The sequence below is a fragment of the Carcharhinus amblyrhynchos genome, chromosome 8, assembly GCF_965287045.1.
Source record: "Carcharhinus amblyrhynchos chromosome 8, sCarAmb.v2.hapA, whole genome shotgun sequence".
NCBI classification, from domain to species: Eukaryota; Metazoa; Chordata; class Chondrichthyes; order Carcharhiniformes; family Carcharhinidae; genus Carcharhinus; species Carcharhinus amblyrhynchos.
The window spans coordinates 62,464,332-62,485,194 of NC_137331.1; positions in this window are offsets into that span (position 1 = coordinate 62,464,332).

Genomic DNA, 20,863 nt, shown 5'->3' on the forward strand with positions numbered 1-20,863 from the left:
AAGTTTATTTATTAGTCACAAATAGGCTTACATTAACACTGCAATGAAGTCACTGTGAAAACCCCCCAGTCGCCACACTCCGGCACCTGTTCAGGTACACTGAGGGAGAATTTAGCATGGCTAATACTCCTAACCAGCACGCCTTTTGGACTGTAGGAGAAAACTGGAGCACCCAGAGGAAAGCCACACAGACGCAGGGAAAACGTGCAGACAGTGAGCCAAGCCAGGAATCGAACCCAGTTCTTGGCAGTATGAGGCAGCACTGCTAATCACTGTGGTACCGGTGCTACAAGTGTTGACAACAAGATTGGACTACACACAAAAATGAGCATGATGCTCCTGATTCCTGCCGTTAATTGACCCCTGCGGAAAAATGCTTTGTGTGACCACATGTCCGAGCTTCGTAGTCATATCCCAAAGTGTCAAATTCCCTCCTGACATTATATTTTTAAGTTGACGTGAATAGAATGACCAATAAAGTAAGATATTGAAGGCCAAGCTTTTGTGACCATTCTTCTCACAATCTTCCTCCGCATTTTTTCTGGAACCTCAGGAATGCTCACAAAACACTGCTGACATCAGAATTTAGTAATACAAGCAAACAAAACTTGCATTTATATAGCATTTTATTCCATACTCAGGGTGTCTCAACAGGCTTTACAGTGAATGGATTCTTTTTGTCATGGAGGCAAATGTAGCAGCCATTTTGCACAAAGCCAGGTCCCATAAACAGCATGAATGAATAATTAGATCATCTCTTCATTTGCTGGTGCAGTTTTGGTTAAAGGAAGGATTTCGCTTGGCGTGCTGTCCTTCTTTGAAACGTGTCAAGAATTTCTTATGGCCACCTGAGCGTATAGGGGGTCCTTAGGTTATAACCTCATCCAAAAGTTCAGCATTATTATGCCCGACTTACAGATGTACTCGATTGAGTGTAAGTCCATCTGAAGATTGAAATAAGGTTTCTGCACGTATCTTTGCAAAATTGATTTGTTCTTTGCAGGGCTTAACTAGTGATCTTAAATTGGACCAATGGGGGCCATAGGCAAAACAAACAAGTAAGTTGTTTAACCTTATGTTAATTTGGCATCCAAGCCTGCCACAATTTAAGGGCCCAGCAGTGACCTGTATCTGAACTCCCAATTGGTATTTGCAGCTTGCTGGATTTATTGCAATAATGCCTGAGGGTGAATTTAGCATGGATTGCGGCCTTCTGTCTGCTGCTGAATGAGTTCTGTGTGCTCTGCTTCCACATCTATTACTGGACACCATTGAGTTTAAGCTCCAACATCTCAGATACAGTAGTGCTCACTCTCAGAACTACACGGAAATGTGCTTCTGAATTATGTGCTGAAGACTGCAAAGATGTCTAACATCCACAATCTCATGACTCACAGTATTACAGACAGAGATGCTGATATCATGAGGTGAGAACATAGAAATACAAGAGGCAAAGCTCATTTAAAGAATATCCTTTCTTCCATTCATTGAGTCAACAAACTAACGTCTAGGATTCTCAGTTGATTTTATATATTAATAAAATGGTATCTTCTCTCATCTTTCTATTCAAGAGGTTATGTCAACAGTACCTTTCAGCGTTTCCATATTTTGCTCACATCCAGTGACGTCTGCGTACTGCGTTTCAATAAGTTTTTAAAAAATGTATTAATTCTCAGGCTGTGGCCATTTATGGTCTATTCCTAATTGGCCTTGAGAAGGTAGTTATGAGCTGCCTTCTTGTATCACTGATGTCTGCATGATGAAGATACTCCTGTAATGCTGTTAGGGAGGGAGTTGCAGCATTTTAACCCCGTGATGATGAAGGGACAGCAATTTATTTCAAATCAGGATGCTGTGTAATTTGGTGGGGAACTTGGGGGTAGTGCTGTTCCTATGCACCTTTGCCCTTCTGGATGGCAGAGTTTATGGGTTTAAGGGTACTATTGAAACAGTGAGCTGCAACAATGCTAAGGTGGTCTCTGATCAAGAGGGAGGCTGTGTCCTGGATGGTGTTGAGCTTTTTGAGTGTTGTTGGAGCTGCACTCATGCAGGCGAATGGAGAGTATTCCATCTCACTCCTGATTGTGCCCTGTAGTGGGTGGATCAGAAGATGAGTTACTTTCTATATAACTCCCAGTTTCTGACCTCCCTTTATGTGATTGGTTCAATTAAGTTTTGGATCAATGGTGCCATCCCAAGGATATTGATGTTGGGGATTTAATGATATTAATGCTGTTGAAACATCAAGGGGAGGTAATTAGATGCCGTCATGCTGGAGATGATTGATGCCTAGCACTTGTGTGGGACAGTGTAATCCTGTGCTTCATCAGGTTGGAATCTCATTTTTAGGAATGCTTGTGCCTGGTATGTTCTTTATCGCTTTAATGGAACCTGGTTTGGTCTCCTGGCTTGATGGTAAAGGTATAGTGAGGGATATGCCTGGCCATGAAATGCAGAAAGTGATAGAATCAGCTGCTGCTGATGACCCACAGCGTCTTGTCGAGCCCAGTTTTGAGCTACTAGATCTATCCTGAATCTATTCAATTTCACACAATGTTAGTGCTACACAGCATGCTAGATGGTGGTCTGCTTGAGTTATTGTTTCCAGATGTAGTGGCCAGTAGTCATTTCTACTAACATGGACGGATGCATCTGCAGTAGGTAGATTGAATATGGCGAGGCCAGGTAGAGTTTTCTTCCCTAATGTTGTTTCACTCATTGCGTGACAGGTCCAGTCTGATGGCTATGTCCTTCAGGGTTCAGTAAGATTGATCAGTAGTGGTGCTACCTAGTCACCCACCCAAAGCACATTCTGTGGCCTTGTTTCCTCAATGCTTCTTCCAATTGGTGTTCAACATGGGCGAAACATGGCGCATTACTGACTCTCCAGCTTAGGGAGGGCAATCATCAGGAGGTTTCTTGCTACATGTCTTCATGGGGTCCAGATAAATATGAGGAATTCCAGGCTCATTCTCTCTGACTGTATGTTATTATGCCACAACCTCCTGTTGTCTGTCTTGCCACCAGGACAGGGCATACTCAGGGATGGGTGAAGGAGGTGCCTGGGACATTGGTTTGATTCTAATGACTATGTCAGGCCATTGAATAGTATGTTGGGCAGATATCTCAGATCTTAGTGAGGATTTTGCAGAGTTACTTAACTAGGTGTGCTTTTGTTGTGTCTAAATCCAATGCCTAGGTCAATGGCAAGAGATGCATTTGACTTTATTCTCATTTTAGGTTTCTATTAATGTAACAGCTGTGACTCTACAGTTCCATGTTTTGGGCACTAGATGGTATTGAAGAGCAGATTTATCAACCTTCTGCAAATTTGTTTCTTTATACGCCATTTTTTTCAGTTCTTATAATTTTAGATTTGTGAATAATTATTTAAACAAAACCTAAATATCCAAAAGAACAAACTTCATGGCATTAGTTATTACTTTTGTGCCCTTTAAAAGTTTTTACCTGAGGGCACGTGGGTTTGACAAAATACTTAGCTGGAAGAGTTTTTGATCATAACTGTACATTCTGAGCATGTGCACTCCCTGGAAGCAGCAGAAGGTGAAGAGTAAAAGGGCAAATCCCTAAACCCTCAAAGCTCTGAGTTATCTTGCATTATCCTCAAGACTTTGAACAAAACTAGAGATTAATTTTTCAGACAGGTGGTGCATTTATGTAAATATATTACAATTGGTGCTTTTCTCATGTGAACTCCTCACAGAAAATACTTATGGGAATAATAACAGCTGTTCATGTTTCTTCTTAAGTGATGGTTAGAAAACAGAAGAGGGTCATTTTCAACAGGGCCATCTGAGACTTTGCTAGAGCAAGAATTGAATCTCTGTCCTTTAACAAGCAGGCGATCCTATCCTTTTACTCTTTCATGGGATGTGGCATTGTTAGTAAGACTAGCCTTTGTTGAGTCTTTGGGAACAGAGGAGAGGTAAGAACCAGGAACAATTCTGTGGATCCTGAGTAACGTGTAGGCCAGACCAGCTAAGGACAGCAGATTTCTTACTGTTCCGCCACCAATCATTATTATGTTTGATTAAACATATTGCCTTAGAAGTTGGAATGCGCCTGAACTGAAGCATATTCTAGTCAAATGCATGCTCCACAATGGGAGTTCTCTGACCTTGCCCGCAGCTGAGATTCTCCAGCCCCGCTGCAGTGATTGGAGATTTGGCTAAGCGCCAAATTCTCCGTTGTCGCTGGCAGCGGTGGTTGGGTGAGTGAGATTGGCAAATTCCGGCCTTCATTTCAAAAGAGGTCAATGGCAAGACCAGGGCAAATTAGTCTTCCAACTTCATTTATTTATTCACAGCCCCAGGGTTAGCTCACAGGAAAGTGGGGGAGGGGTGGGGCATCAAGTCAGCCAGTTAAGTTGATGAGGTGGTTCTGGAGAAAAGGAAATAATAAGGATAAAAGAGGCAAAAAGTATCTACCAACATCCCAGGAACCTACAGGAAGAGCAGTTGTATCAAGAAATCATGCACTCCTACCCCATGATTTTCTCTCCATAATAAATAGAACATCTACATTGAAATTCTTGAAACAAAGACCATAAACGTAAGAGCTAACTGACAATGATGAAAATTATGTTGTGAAAACCTAACCTAGGACACATGGTGAGCCAACACCAGATGGTTTGAAAGGTGGCCTCCAGAGGCCTCTGTTCCCCACTCTCATTCGATTACTGTCAGATTGCAGCAATCCCCACTGCTACACATTTCCTCCTGAGTTCTGCTAAAGCTGGGGTTCTCCTGTCCCACATTTCCCTCTACAAATTTCACATTCCTCTCTCTATGCTCACAAATGCATGTTTGCCATACTCCCATAGCCACTGACTCACACGGGGGTATCAGTCGATGTGCTCCAGTAGTTCTCAAGTATTGGCCGAGTAGTCCATTGTTATATTTGAGCTTTGTGATAGTGATAGGCAGGCTATCCAATGGTGCTGAGGCCAGCTGCATTATCTGACTGCTCTCCTGACTAAAGTCAGCTAACTAGCACATACTAGGAATCAAACCTGGGACTTCCTTGATAATGAGAGTCAATCTGAGCTCTTCCATTTGGGCAAGAAGCTATCAATTTCATTGAAAAAAAAGTCTGGGTCAGACCCATAGCAGGCCAGCCAACTTATTGTCACCATTTCCCACTTGGCAGGAAGTGTTAAAATTGACCGCTATCGAGCTTCCGAACACAACGGAGTTGCTTTCCCCCATAAGGTCATTGGGTGGCTGAAAGTGTGTGACAATTAAAATCAGTTTTCCCTTGTCAAACAGTTTAAGATGTCTGCTAAGATCAGCATCTAATGTCTGCGGTAATTCAGTGTCAGATAAACTCTATCCACTAACACATCCAGGGGCACTCTGCAATGCTGCAGGAAGGAATTAGTTAAATCCCTGACGCTGAAAAGAAGCTGGTTGACATGACGAGAGTGACCTCTGAGCTGCCTCTACCCTTGCCTGCTGCTTCTGTCTTGCTGCTCATCTACATCCATATTAATTATAGATGAAGTCTAACTGCCTTGGGAAGATGAAAAAAATGAAATGGGTTCTAAAAATGTACAGTTCCTGATTAAGCCAGGACAGAATGGGTCTTATGTTTCCTGCCATTTAATTTTTAAAAAGGAATGAGAGAAACATACATCCCAAAACAGTAACCAAGTATGTTACTGTACACAATCCAGGATGAATAGATAGTGAAATACTATGAGCGGAACGAAACAATAAGGAGCTGTCAGACTGAATTAGTGAGCAAGCTGCTCGAATTTAGCACTTCTTTTAAAAAAAAGAAAGTTTCGTTTTTTGAGATTAGCAAATAGTTACGCAAAGTTTATCCTATCATTTGTTACAGGGAAGTGGCTAAATATGACTACATAGTTCAGGAGTCAATTCCACTAATCCAAAGTATCCAGTCACTGTTTGCTGCAGTTCAATAGCTGACAGTAATTTTTTGGGGGGAATTCAGAGATGTGGGAACCATGGCAGCGGTGAGGATGGGGATATCATAGAATCATAGAACTCTACAGTGCAGAAAGAAGCCCTTTGGCCCATCGAGTCTATAATGACCACAGTCCCATCCAGGCCATACCCCATATCCCTGCATATTTTACCCTCTAATCCCGCTAACCTACGCATCTCAGGACACTAAGGGGCAATTTTAACATGGCCAATCAACCTAACCCACACATCTTTGGACTGTGGGACGAAACTGGAGTACCCGGAGGAAGCCCACGCAGACACAAGGAGAATGTGCAAACTCCATATAGACAGTGACCTGAGCCGGGAATTGAACCCAAGTCCCTGGAGCTGTGAAGCAGCAGTGCTAACCACTGTGCTACCATGCCACCCTAATGGGGCATATGGGGGTGGGGTAGTGACAGTGAATTGTTTTTTATAATTTCCATCCTAATTGAGATGCCCTGACTGCTGCCCAAAGCAGTGGATAATGCTCAACATATTTCATACATGTTTTTATGCATGATCATGTGGGCAGCTAGTCAACATTTGTTGCCCATCCATAATTACCCTCAAAAAGGTGGTGGTGTGCAACCTTTGTGAACTGCTGCAGTCCATGTGGTGTAAATCTATACAGCAGTTCACACCGCACAGTGGTTAGCACTGCTGTCTCACAGCGCCAGGGACCTGGCTTCGATTCCAGCTTGGGTCACTGCCTGTGTGAAGTTTGCACTTTCTCCCTGTATCTATCTGGGTATCCTCTGGGTGCTCCGGTTTTCTCCCACAGTCAAAAGATGTGCAGGTTAGGTAGATTGGCATGCTAAATTGACCCTTGTTATCGGGGGGACCGGTAAGGGTATAGGGATAGGGCCTCAGGGTGATAATGGCTGGTGCAGACTTGATGGGCCAAATGGGCTCCTTCAGCACTGTAGGATTCTATGGTTCTAGGATTCCATGATTCATTGTGCTGTAAGGAAGGAAGTTCCAGGATTTTGACGTAGCAACAGTGAAGGGGTGGTGATACAGTTCCAAGTCAGGGTGGTGTATAGCTTGGAGGGAAACTTGGAGGTAATGGTGATCCCATGATTCTGAGTGGTACCAGTTGAAAGGTGCTGTCAAAATAGTCTTGACGCATTGCTGCAATATATCTTGCATAAAGTACAGATTGCTGTCAATGTGGTTGGCGAGTGAATGTTTAAGCTGGTGGATGGGGTGCCAATCAAGCAAATTGCTTCATTCTGGATGGTGTAGAGCTTCTTGAGTGTTTTTGGAAATGCACTCATCCAGATAAGTGGAGAGGATTCCATCACACTCCTGCCTTGTGCAATGGAGGTGATCGACAGGCTTTGGGGCATTACGGGAACGCGATGGTTTAGTGGTATTATCACTAGACGATTAATCCAGAAACTCAGCTAATGTTCTGGGGGAGCTGGGTTCAAATCCTGCCACAGCAGATGGTGGAATCTGAATTCAATAAAAATAATCTGGAATTAATATTCTACTGATGACCATGAAACCATTGTCGATTGTCGGGAAAACCGATTGTCGGGTTCACTAATGTCCTTTAGGGAAGGAAATCTGCCATCCTTACCTGATCTGGCCTACATGTGACTCCAGAGCCATAGCAATGTTGTTGACTCTCACCTGCCCTCTGAAATGGCCTAGGAAGCCACTCAGTTCAAGGGCAACTAGGGATGGGCAATAAATGCAGGCCAGCCAGCAACACCCATGTCCCTCAAATGAATAAAAAAAGCCACAGAATCATCAGAATCTGATCTGATATTGTAGCCACAGTATTTATATCATTGGTCCAGCTAAGTTTCTGGTTAATAGTAATCCCCTGAAAGTTGATTGTGGGAATTCAGTGCTGATATTGCATTGGATGCCATGAAGAGATGGTTAGATTCTCTCTCTTTGGTGAAGGTCATTGCCTGACGCTTGTCTGGATGTAAATGTTACTTGCCACTTATGGTACCAAGATTGATGTTGTCCAGCTCTTGTTGCTTATGGGCATAGATTGCTTCAGCATCTGTGGAGTTATGATTGTTGCAGAACATTGTGCAATTGTTAGCGAACATACCCACTTCCCACCTAATGATGGAGGGAAAGTCATTGATGAAACAGTTGAAGAGAGCTGAACGTAGACACTCCCCTGGGGAACCCTTGCAGTTTTGGCTTGGGACTGAGATTATTGACCTCCAACAACTACTATCATCATGCACTGGTATGATCCAAAGCCAAAGGGGAGCCTTCCCCCTAACATTCATTGACTTTTATTTTACTGGGAGTCATTAATACCACACTTGGGCAAATGTTACCTTGATATGAACCTTGAACAAAGGTTGCAATGAGGTCTGGAGCTGAGTGGCCCTGTGAGAATGCAAATTGAACACCAGTGAACAGTACTTACACAGCGATCTAAATTTCTCTGATAGACACAGGCAAGCCATTTGTTTATTTAATTCTTTCACAGGTAACTCAGTGGTTATAAATGAATCAGTCTTCACCTGATAGTTCAAAAGAATGTTGGGTTTGTATGCTCTGCTGACCTTTTGGGCAGGGTTGCTCGACAGACTGGAGGGGCTGATTGTGGACAAGTCCCCAGGACCGGATGGAATGCATCCAAGGGTTCTGAAAGAAATGGCGGAGGTGATAGTGGATGCCTTGGTGGTTATTTTCCAGACGTCGCTGGATTCCAGGGAAGTGCCGGAAGATTGGAAAACGGCTAATGTTACGCCGTTGTTTAAGAAGGGTGCCAGGCAAAAGGCGGGGAATTATAGGCCTGTTAGTTTAACGTCTGTTGTAGGTAAAATGTTAGAATCCGTCATCAAGGAGGAAATAGCGAGGCATCTTGAGGGGAACTGCTTGATAGAGCAGACGCAGCACGGTTTCGTTAAACGGAAGTCGTGTCTGACAAATTTACTGGAGTTCTATGAGGATGTGTCTAGGGCGGTGGATAGAGGAGAGCCAGTGGATGTGGTCTTTCTTGATTTTCAGAAGGTGTTTGACAAGGTACCTCACAAGAGGTTATTGCAGAAGGTCAGGGGGCATGGAGTTGGGCGTAGGGTGTTAGCGTGGATAGAGGACTGGTTGTCAAATAGGAGGCAGAGAGTGGGGGTCAATGGGTGCTATTCGGATTGGCGGATGGTGACTAGTGGAGTGCCCCAGGGGTCGGTGCTGGGGCCTCAGCTATTTACCATTTATATAGATGATCTGGAGGAGGGAACTGAGTGTAGGGTGTCGAAATTTGCTGATGACACCAAAATTGGTGGAAAGGCAAATTGTGCGGAGGGTGGTGAGAGTCTACAGAAGGATCTAGATAGGCTGGGCGAATGGGCCAGGAAATGGCAAATGGAATTTAATGTTGGCAAGTGCGAGGTGGCCCACTTTGGTAGGAATAATGGTAGGAAGGATTATTACTTACGTGGAGAAAAACTGCAGCAGGCGGCGGTGCAGAGGGACCTCGGGGTCCTTGTGCATGAGTCACAAAAACCCAGCCTGCAGGTGCAGCAGGTGGTCAGGAAGGCGAATGGGATGCTGGCCTTCGTTGCGAGGGGGATTGAATATAAAAGTAGGGAGGTCTTGCTGCGGCTGTATAGGGCATTGGTGAGGCCGCAGCTGGAGTACTGTGTGCAGTTTTGGGCGCCGTACTTATGCAAGGATATTTTGGCCTTGGAGGGAGTGCAGAGGAGGTTTACTAGGCTGATGCCGGAGTTGAGGGGGTTGAGCTATGAGGAGAGGCTGAATAAATTAGGCTTGTACTCGTTAGAGTTTAGAAGAATGAGGGGAGATCTCATTGAGACGTATAAGATGATGAATGGGATGGATAGGATAGAGGTGGAGAGACTCTTCCCGCTCAGAAAGGATAGTAGGACTAGGGGGCACAGCCTCAAGATAAAAGGGGGGCGGTTTAGAATGGAGTTGAGGAGGAACTTCTTCACTCAAAGGGTGGTGAATCTCTGGAATTCTCTGCCTGTTGAAGTGGTGGAGGCTACCTCGCTAAATATTTTTAAGACGCGGGTTGATGGGTTTTTGATAAGAGAGGGGATTAAGGGTTATGGGGAGAGGGCGGGAATGTGGAACTGAGCCGTGACAGATCAGCCATGATCTTATTGAATGGTGGGGCAGGCTCGAAGGGCTAGTTGGCCTACTCCTGCTCCTATTTCTTATGTTCTTATGTTCTTATGTTTTCCAGCCACGCTTGCCCCAAAACTGAAAAAATTCCACCCAAGGTCAACGGACCTTTGCATGGTCCGTGTCCCACCTGTTACAATTTCCATTGCGGACGGGATGGAAAAGTTCTACCCATGATATTTAATATCATACTGAAGAGCCCATTACTGAAGCAGTGCTGTCTTTAGGGATGGTACCCATTCTTTGAATCAAATATGATCAAATGTGAATGCTCTTTGTATTCTCCTTCAGGGATAACAGATACATTGCAACTGTATCAATGATGAAAGTTATGAGTCACTGAATCAAATATGCTTGGTGGTCAGTTAACAAAGTGTCCTACTGCTCATTAGTATGTCATCTAAGAAGCAGTATTCTCCTTTCATCCTACATTATACCTGATCCATGATGTTCTGGAACACTAAGGGGGCAGCAGACACCCCAACTGGTAACATTTCATATTGGTAAAACCCTTTGTGTGTATGAGTAACAAGCAATTCCTTGCCCTTGTCCGTTAATTCTAATAATGAATGTCTTTGACCAATCTTATTTACTGAACACCTTTCCAAAGGCTAAATTGGAAAACACATCTTCGCTGGTAAGCGGTGGGTAATTTTCATTTTATAACCTTATTTATCATTTGCTTATAACCCCAAATCCAAATGGACAAGTCTGCTTTTTGAACAATGGGTGTGACCCCTTCATTGTTCTTCACCTTCTTAATCACCACTGCTCTTTCTAATCTATCTAGCTCTGTACTTATTGCTTTGTGCATAAGGCATAGCCTTGCAAAATGTAGGTTGTCCTTTATCTTGCCTTCTGCCCAAAGACCAGTTTGTGCTCCATTAGCATTTCCTCAATGTCAGATGTACTCTTACTGATCCCTACTGTAAATAACCTGGCCCACTTTAACCAGAGTTTCTTAAGCCAATACTTTCCCATCAGGAAGACTTTTGTTTCCTCCTACTGTTACCAATGGCAGGTAATAGAAAGCATTATCATATTCCACTCTAACATTTATTCAATTTAGCACTAAAATATTGTTATTGGAATAACTAGTTAGTTTCACATCAGTTTTGAGTAAGTGAATGTGATTTAGTAACTTCTTATATTCTCCTTCTAGGATAACAGATACAGCTGCAACTATATCAATGATGAAAGCTTTGAATCGCTGATATTCATTTCTACTGTGAGTGCTGTAAGTTAATCTTCAGCTCTATTATTCTCATCTTCTGCGTGCTATTTTATTTGGTCTCTGACTGATTACAACTCTTAATCTTCCAGTTTGATAACATCAGCTTCTGTTCACATATTACCATAGGCATGTTTGAAGGTTTCCAGACTCCTGAACTAGCTTTAGATCTACCACAACCTTAATCTGGAGAAAGGCTGTGACCTGGAGCTTTACTACGACCTGGAGCATTTCTGTTTCCTCTACTTCTGTCTGCCATCTGGTAATGACTGATTTTCTCACAAGTATAACTCGTTGACTGGAAATGGGTGAATTTAAATGATTTGCAGCTATCATGGCAATAATAATAATAAACTTCCGATTGTGAGACTGTGAACTTGGCCACCGTGGCCTTGATCCTGCTGAAATCTAGTGGACTTCCCCTGACAACTCAGAAAAAAGAACTCACATGCAATTTGCAACTATCTTTCTCCCATTTCCATGGCAGTGGCTTCATCACAGGGCTAACTCCTCATTAACTTATCACCTTTTCTCAAAAGTTTGACCTGTACCTTATTGTTTTTTAGACGTCTAGCAAACATACCTTGAAGGTTGATTTCTACGTTTGCGTTGTACCCACAGTAATGAGAGAGTTTCTTTAATTTGAGAATGTAACCTGCAACCGTTTCAATTGGCAATTGCTTCCTTTCATGAAATACAATATCAGTGCAATCTCTTTCTTAGTCCTGCCATAATGTGAATCCAGAATCTCATTAATTTCAGAATAGTCCATAGTATTGGGGTCTCACTGGTAACATAGGGTGGAGTCCACCTCAAAAGCACCTGAACCCCGCATGATGAAGAAACCATCTACTTTATCCTCATCTCATATTTTATTCACTTATTGTTAAATATGCAATGTTCATTTGTAAATGCGCCAGTCCTGTTTGTCTTCAGTGCCATTTTTTTCAATATATACCATACTGTCTCATTGTATACCAGAATGCAATGTGCACACATAGAGCAATCATTCAAATAATCCAAACTGCCCCAAAATCAAATCTAGCGATTCTAAAAATGTGTCACAGTGTTCTTCAGTCCTAACTTTGCAAATGAAGTGTAAATTCCATCTATCATCTTTCTGTTGTGAATTGCACTAAGAAAACTAACACACATTTAACTACAAACAGCCATTGTTGAACTGACGTTATTTACACCTTGCCAATGGAGAGCGCAGGAGAGAGGGCAATATAACAAAGTGGGCAGACAGTATGGTGGGCAGCATGGTGGCACAATGGTTAGCATTGCTGCCTAACAGCATCAGGGACCTGGGTTCAATCCCGGCCTTGGGGTGACTATCTTGTGGAGTTTGCACCTTGTCCCCATGTCTGTGTGGTTTTCATAAGAACATAAGAACATAAGAAATAGGAGCAGGAGTAGGCCATCTGGCCCTTCGAGCCTGCCCCGCCATTCAATAAGATCATGGCTGATCTGTCGTGGCTCAGTTCCACTTTCCCGCCCTCTCCCCATAACCCTTAATCCCCTCTCTTATCAAAAACCCATCAACCCGCTTCTTGAAAATATTTAGCGAGGCAGCCTCCACCACTTCAACGGGCAGAGAATTCCAGAGATTCACCACCCTTTGAGTGAAGAAGTTCCTCCTCAACTCCGTTCTAAACCGCCCCCCCTTTATCTTGAGGCTGTGCCCCCTAGTCCTACTGTCTTTTTTGAGCGGGAAGAGTCTCTCCACCTCTATCCTATCCATCCCATTCATCATCTTATACGTCTCAATTTTCCTCTGGATAGAGACACGTAGGACAAGGGGCCATGGACTTAAGGTGAGGGGGGGGGAGGTACAACACAGATATTAGAGGGAGGTTTTTCACACAGAGGGTAGTGGGGGAATGGAATGCTCTGCCAAGTAAGGTGGTGGAGGCAAACACGCTAGAGTCATTTAAGAGTAACTTAGACAGGCACATGACTGGGTTGGAGATGGGTGGATATAGGAGATTGTTTTAAATAAGGGTCATTAGCATTGGGGCGTCCCTGGTAATGTTATTGGATATGGTATGATAATAATGTTTTTCTCTTTTCATTCACAGGTTTTAAGTCGGTCCACCTCGTGTCCAACAAGGGGCATACACGCAATGGCTCGTACTGGGGCTGCTCTTGGTTGTTCAGGATTGGCCTAGTGCTTCATGTTGTTAGTGTGTGCCTAAACTGGACCAGTTACTGGGCAAGACGACAGCTCAGTGACTATCGCTGATTGCTGTGCAGACACATGGATTTGGGCCGGTGTCTGTGGGAGTTTGTGCATTCTCCCCGTGCTTGCGTGGGTTTTCTCCGGGTGCTCCGGTTTCCTCCCACACCTCAAAGATGTGCTGTTAGGCTGATTGGCAGGAATAAATTGTCCTTAAATCAGTTTCCCTCAATCTGGATGGCCATAAAACATTAGACAGGGGTCATGGGGGGAGAGGGGGACTGGTGGTGTTGAGATGGTGGCGCAGGCTCGTTGGGCCGAAGGGCCTGTTTCCCGGGCTGATTTTGTTCTTTGTTCTTTGTTCTTTGTTCTTTGTTTCAGTTTCCTCCCACAGTCCAAAGATGTGTAAGCTAGGTTGATTGGCCATGCTAAATTGTCCTTTAGAATCGGGGGATTAGCAGGGTAAATACGTGCGGTTACATTGGATAGGACTTGGGTGGGATAGTTGTCAGTGCAGACTCAATGGGCCGTATGGTCTTTTTCTGCACTGTGGTACTCTATGGTTCTATGATCTTGCAATATACTTCAACAAGCAGTTAATCTGGGCTCCTGGTTAATGCTGCTCCCTCAATCAACAGCAGCACAGGAGCTTATCTGAATATTCGTACAATTGTTGTTTGATCACTGTTAATTGATCTCTATTTTTTACCCACATAAGAAAAATGGCTATTCCTAAGGACTGAGATCTATTGGCTGTAAAGGACTTTGGTGCGTCCTTATAATAAATTATGTGCAATAATAATACAATTTATTTTTTTCTACAGGGGGAACATGAACTAGAGATTACAGAACAGCTGAAAAAGGCACATATTGGAAATATTTAAGTAACAAAGACAGAGAACCTCATAAGAGTAGCAGGCAATACAATTCCTTGAGCTTCATGAAGGGGAAATCATGTCTGACAAATTTATTAGAATCCTTTGAGGTAACAATCAGCAGGATAGATAAAGCTGAATCAATAGATGTAATATACTTGGATTTCCAAAAAAAAATTGAAAAGATATCATACATAAGACTATTTAATAAGATAAGAGCCTATGGTGTTGAGGTAATATATGGATAGAGGATTGGCTAATGAATAGAAGAACTCAGAGATCTGTGTTAAGGGGGAAATTTTCAGGATGGCAACCTATAACTAGTGGAGTGCCACAGGGATAAATGCTGGGGCCACAATTATTTACAATATATATCAATGATTTGGATGACAGAACTGAATATGTTATTGCCAAGTTTGTGGATTACACAAAAATAGGTGGGAAGGCAAGTGGTGGGGATGGCAGTGTTTACAGAGAGATGTGGAGAGGTTAAGTGAGTTGGCAAAAACTGGGCAGATGGAATATAATGCAGGAAAATGTGAAGTTATGCACTTTGATAGGAGGAATAAAGGAGCTGAATATTACTTAAATAGAGAAAGACTGCAGAAAGCTGCAGCACAGAGCAATTTGGGGGTCCTTGTGCATGAACCACAAAAAGGTAGCATGCAAGTTCAGCAGGTAATAAGGAAGACAAATGGAATGTTGGCTTTTATTCAAAAGGGAATGGAATATAAAATTGGAAAGTCTTGCTAAAACTATACAAGACATTAATTAGGCTGCATCTAGAAAACTGTGAAAAATTGTTGTTCCCCTTATCTAAGGAAAGATATACTGCCATTGGAGGCAGTCTAGGGAAGATTCACCTGGTTGATCCATGACATGGAGGGATTTCCCTATGAGAAGAGTTGAGTAATTTGGTCTGTACTCATTGAAGTTGAGAAGAATGAGAAGTGCCCTTATTGATATGCATAGAATTCTAAAGATCAACAAAGGGTTACTGAAAAAATAATTAAAAAATGATAAAAAGAGCAAAGTTAAATTATGAACGAAAACTAGCACAAAATATGCTTCTAAGAACATATCAAAGGGAAGAGAGTAGTTAAAGGGAATGTTGGTCCCTTGGAGGATGAGGCTGGGTGGAGAACACAGGAATGGCAGAGGCGCTAAATCACTATTTTGCATCAATTTTCAAGGTGGAGGACATTAATACCATCCAACAGTAACAGGTAATGCAGAGGTATTAGAAAGGGAGGAACTTAGAATAATCATCATCAATAGAAAAATAGTACTCAACAAAGTACTAGGATTGAAGGCAGACAAATCCCTAGGGATTGATGACTCACATCCTAGGGTATTAAAGGAAGTGGCAGTGAAGATTGTGCATTCATTTGTTCTAATATTCCAAAATTCCCTGGATGCAGGAAAGGTTCCAGTTCATTGGTAAAATGCTAATGTTAAGCCTTTATTCGAAAAGTGACAGAGGCAAAAAATAGGAAACTATAGACAGTTAGTTTAACATCTTTGTTGGGAAATTGTTAGAATCCATTATTAAGGAAGTAACAACAGGACATTTGGAAAGTCAAAATGCAGTCCTTCAGAAACAGCATCATTTTGTAAAGAGTAAATCGTATTTGTTAGTGTTCACCAAAGATGTAACAAGCCAAGTGGATAATGGGGATCCTGTAAATGTAGTCTATCTGGACTTCAGAAAGCTGTTGGATAAGGTGTGTATCAGAAGGTCATATCAGAAGGTTAATGCACAAGCTAAGATCCTGCGGGATAAGAGTAATTTATTAGCTTGGATAGAAAACTGGATAACTGACAGAAAGCAGAGAATTGAGATAAATGGTTATTTTTCTGATTGGTAAGGTGTAACAGAGTTCAGTACTCAGGGCCCCAACTATTTAAAATCTAGTTAATGACTTGGTGCAGGAACAGAAGGGTCTGCAGAGAGATCTGGATAGGCTGAGCGAGTGGGCGAGGACCTGGCAGATGGAGTATAATGTTAGCAAGTGTGAGGTTATCCACTTTGGCAGAAATAATAATAGGCGGGATTATTATTTAAAAGGCGAAAAGCTGCAGCATGCTACTGTGCAGAGGGACCTGGGGGTCCTTGTGCACGAATCGCAAAAACCCAGTCTGCAGATGCAGCAGGTGATCAAGAAGGCGAATGGAATGTTGGCCTTTATAGCGAGGGGGATAGAATATAAAAGCAGGGAGGTCTTGCTGCAACTGTACAGGGTACTGGTGAGGCTGCAGCTGGAGTACTGTGTACAGTTTTGGTCGCCACACTTGCGGAAGGATATATTGATGTTGAAGGGAGTGCAGAGAAGGTTCATAAGAACATAAGAACATAAGAAATAGGAGCAGGAGTAGGCCAACTAGCCCTTCGAGCTTGCCCCGCCATTCAATAAGATCATGGCTGATCTGTCATGACTCAGTTCCACATTCCCGCCCTCTCCCCATAACCCTTAATCCCCTCTCTTATCAAAAACCCATCAACCCGCATCTTAAAAATATTTAGCGAGTTAGCCTCCACCACTTCAACGGGCAGAGAATTCCAGAGATTCACCACCCTTTGAGTGAAGAAGTTCCTCCTCAACTCCGTTCCAAACCGCCCCCCCCTTTATCTTGAGGCTGTGCCCCCTAGTCCTACTATCCTTTCTGAGCGGGAAGACTCTCTCCACCTCTATCCTATCCATCCCATTCATCATCTTGTACATCTCAATGAGATCTCCCCTCATTCTTCTAAACTCTAACGAGTACAAGCCTAATTTATTCAGCCTCTCCTCATAGCTCAACCCCCTCAACTCCAGCATCAGCGTAGTAAACATCCTCTGCACTCCCTCCAAGGCCAAAATATCCTTGCGTAAGTACGGCGCCCAAAACTGCACACAGTACTCCAGCTGCGGCCTCACCAATGCCCTATACAGCCGCAGCAAGACCTCCCTACTTTTATATTCAATCCCCCTCGTGATGAAGGCCAGCATCCCATTAGCCTTCCTGACCACCTGCTGCACCTGCAAGCTGGGTTTTTGCGACTCATGCACAAGGACCCCGAGGTCCCTCTGCACCGTTGCCTGCTGCAGTTTTTCTCCACGTGAGTAATAATCCTTCCTACCATTATTCCTACCAAAGTGGACCACCTCGCACTTGCCAACATTAAATTCCATTTGCCATTTCCTGGCCCATTCGCCCAGCCTATCTAGATCCTTCTGTAGACTCTCACCACCCTCCGCACAATTTGCCTTTCCACCAATTTTGGTGTCATCAGCAAATTTCGACACCCTATACTCGGTTCCCTCCTCCAGATCATCTATATAAATGGTAAATAGCTGAGGCCCCAGCATCGACCCCTGGGGCATTCCACTAGTCACCATCCACCAAACCGAATAGCACCCATTGACCCCAACTCTCTGCCTCCTATTTGACAACCAGTCCTCTATCCACGCTAACACCCTACCCCCAACTCCATGCCCCCTGACCTTCTGGGCTGATACCGGGGATGAGGGGGTTAGCCTATGAAGACAGACTAAATAGATTGGGTTTGTACTTGTTGGAGTTTAGAAGGCTGAGGGGGGATCTTATAGGGACGTATAAGATAATGAAGGGGATAGATAAGGTAGAGGAGAGAGATTCTTCCGGCTTAGAAAGGATAGCAGGACTAAAGGACACAGCCTCAAGATAAGGGGGCGTGCAGTTTAGATCAGAGTTGAGGAGGAACTTCTTCACTCGAAGGGTGGCGAATCTCTGGAATTCTCTGCCCATTGAAGTGGTGGAGGCTGCCTCACTGAATATATTAAAGTCATGGGTAGATAGGTTTCTGATAGACAGGGGAATTAAGGGTTATGGGGAGAAAGCAGGAAAGTGGAACTGATCCACTTCAGATCAGCCATGAATGGTGAGGCAGGCTCGAAGGGCTAGATGGCCTACTCCAGCTCCTATTTCTTACGTTCTTATGTTCTTATAACCTCCATCAAAGTGGTTATTTCACAAAGTATTCAGCAATTGTGGCACTGGTTATATTATTGAGACTTTTTCTAATTTAAGCATTTCCTGGTCTCTTAAGAGGTCTTATAGCACAGTGGGTAATGTCTGGAGCTGTGATTCATCTGGAATCTCCAGGAATTGAAGAACCATCTCCAGGATTCCTCTGTGAGCAATCCTGGAGAAAGATCATTGGCATTGTCCGCCTTGTTGTCCAATGAGGGGCATACACGCGATGGGTCGTACAAGGGCTGCTCTTGGATATTCGAGAATAGCCTAGTACTTCATGTTGTTAGTGTACGCTTAAACTGAACCAGATGCTGGGCAACACGACAGCTCAGTGACTATCACAGTTTGCTGTGCAGACACATGGATTTGGGCCAATGTCTGTGGGAGTTTGCGCATTCTCCCCGTGCTTGCGTGGGTTTTCTCCGGGTGCTCCAGTTTCCTCCCACACCTCAAAGATGTGCTATTAGGCTGATTGGTGGTAATAAATTGTCCCTGAATTAGTTTTCCCTCAATGTGGAATGCCATAAGCGTAGATAAGGGTCATGGGTGGAGGGGGGACTGGTAATGTTAAAATGGCAGCGCGGGCTCGTTGGGCCAAAGGGCCTGTTTCCCGGCTGTTTTTGTTCTTTGTTCTTTGTTGTTCTTTATTTCCAAAAAGATAGTTTTCTTTTGTCATTTTCTTAGAACATTTCTCTTTACCGGGTATAAAAATATTGAAAATGGGAAGAAAGGCTGTTTGTCTGACAACCAAACATCATCAGGCAATGAATGCTTTTTCTTGCCATAGGAAGGCAGTGCATCATAAGAAGGGATAAGTTGCCAACTAATGGCTGGAGCATGGGGCAAGTCATCTGATGGAGCCTCCTGGAGTACATTTAATCATAGTTGGCAACTCTAGAAGTGTCCCTACCTCTGAGCCAAAAGGCCTGGACTTATGACCTCAGAAAGTGTGTTCATAATGCATGCAAACAGGTTGAGTGTCAACCTTCCAATCTTTCCAAAACATCTATGGCAGATGGTACGAGTGGGAGAGACTCTGGTCAGCCATGCTTGATGTGGAATGGTGCCCCCTAAGCTATATATAGCCTTTGGCTTCAGGTAAGTGACCTTTTCCAAAAAAAATGAGTTATAGAAAACACATGGGCTTTTGCTGTCTCATGCACCTCTAGATGCAGAAAGTCTTCAACACTGGGTGCCTGCATGAGCTTTGTGCTCAGTTTTGCAATGGGCTGAATTATGCTACCAGGCTGCTTGCGGGAACTGAGCACCATGAGCTGATTAAATACCATAGGTAGCCCTTGGGTTCACCGTCTGGGGTCAGATTCTCCGGCCTCAGCTGCAGCTTGGGTTTTCCAGTCCTGCTGCAGTTGACGGTGATTTGGTTGCGCTCCAAATTCTCCCGTCTTGCTGGCAGTGTTGGCAGGGTGTGAAAATTCCATCCCTGGTTTTTACTGATATACCCAATCTCAGCAGTCACATGAGAGAGAAGTATTAAGGGTCGGGGGTGGAGATATCAACTTGGATCCCATTTCTGTAGTCAATCCCTTTTGGGTTTTCTTTTCCTAATGGACCTAAACAGAAATTCGGAAGTGAAATGAATAAGCACATTTTCTTTCTGTGAATTGTATCGCACAAGTAATTCAGTGACTAAATCCTTTATGTTAAAATGAAAATTACATGAATTTAATACTTTATCAATTTGCATATTAAGTCTTGGACAAAATATCCAAGAAAATGACCAAGGGCTCACTGGAAAAAAGACAAAGGCAAAAAACTGCAGCCTAAAGGGAAAACAAGTTTGTGATCTGGGAACACTGCTCTAATCCTAGCTCCCCCTTCCCCCAACCCTCCTTTTGTATTTAATTTTCCTTTTTGGCCGTTACCTTATTCAAAACCTTGAAACCAGGCTTTCTATCCTTGTCATTGTCTCACAAATCTACTGTGAAAGAATTCCTTGGAGGCTTAAGCTGCGTGAAGTATTTATGGATTGAAACTCTGCCCTCCAGTAGATGTTAGATGTCATTTCCAGCACTTCAGCATTATTCACTGATAAAATATGACTGGAAATTCTGTAGGCTAGCTGCAGGGAATGGTTGACTGAAAGGCTGAAACAACAAGCCTAAAAGTCTGTCAAAGACCATTGCACAGCTAAACTTTATAGGTACATTGACAACCATGTGACCACTTGTCTTTTCTCTCGTCCAGAGACTCATTTGCATACTAAAACGCCGGTCCCCACAGCTTGAGATTTTGTTTTTAAATCTTTCAAACACTGACCACTGTATTCTTAAATCAAAATGGAAATTCCTGTACAGTTTAACTAGACAGCACCAGAATCAATGTTGAAAGATTACAGTATAGCTGTGCAATTTGAAGAGCCTGCATCAAATCTAGTTTAGCCACCTGTCTGTCACTCAAGCCAGCCTGCCATGATTAGGTTTGAGGCGGAGGGTAGGTGGAATTTTGTGAACTGGTGGGTGAC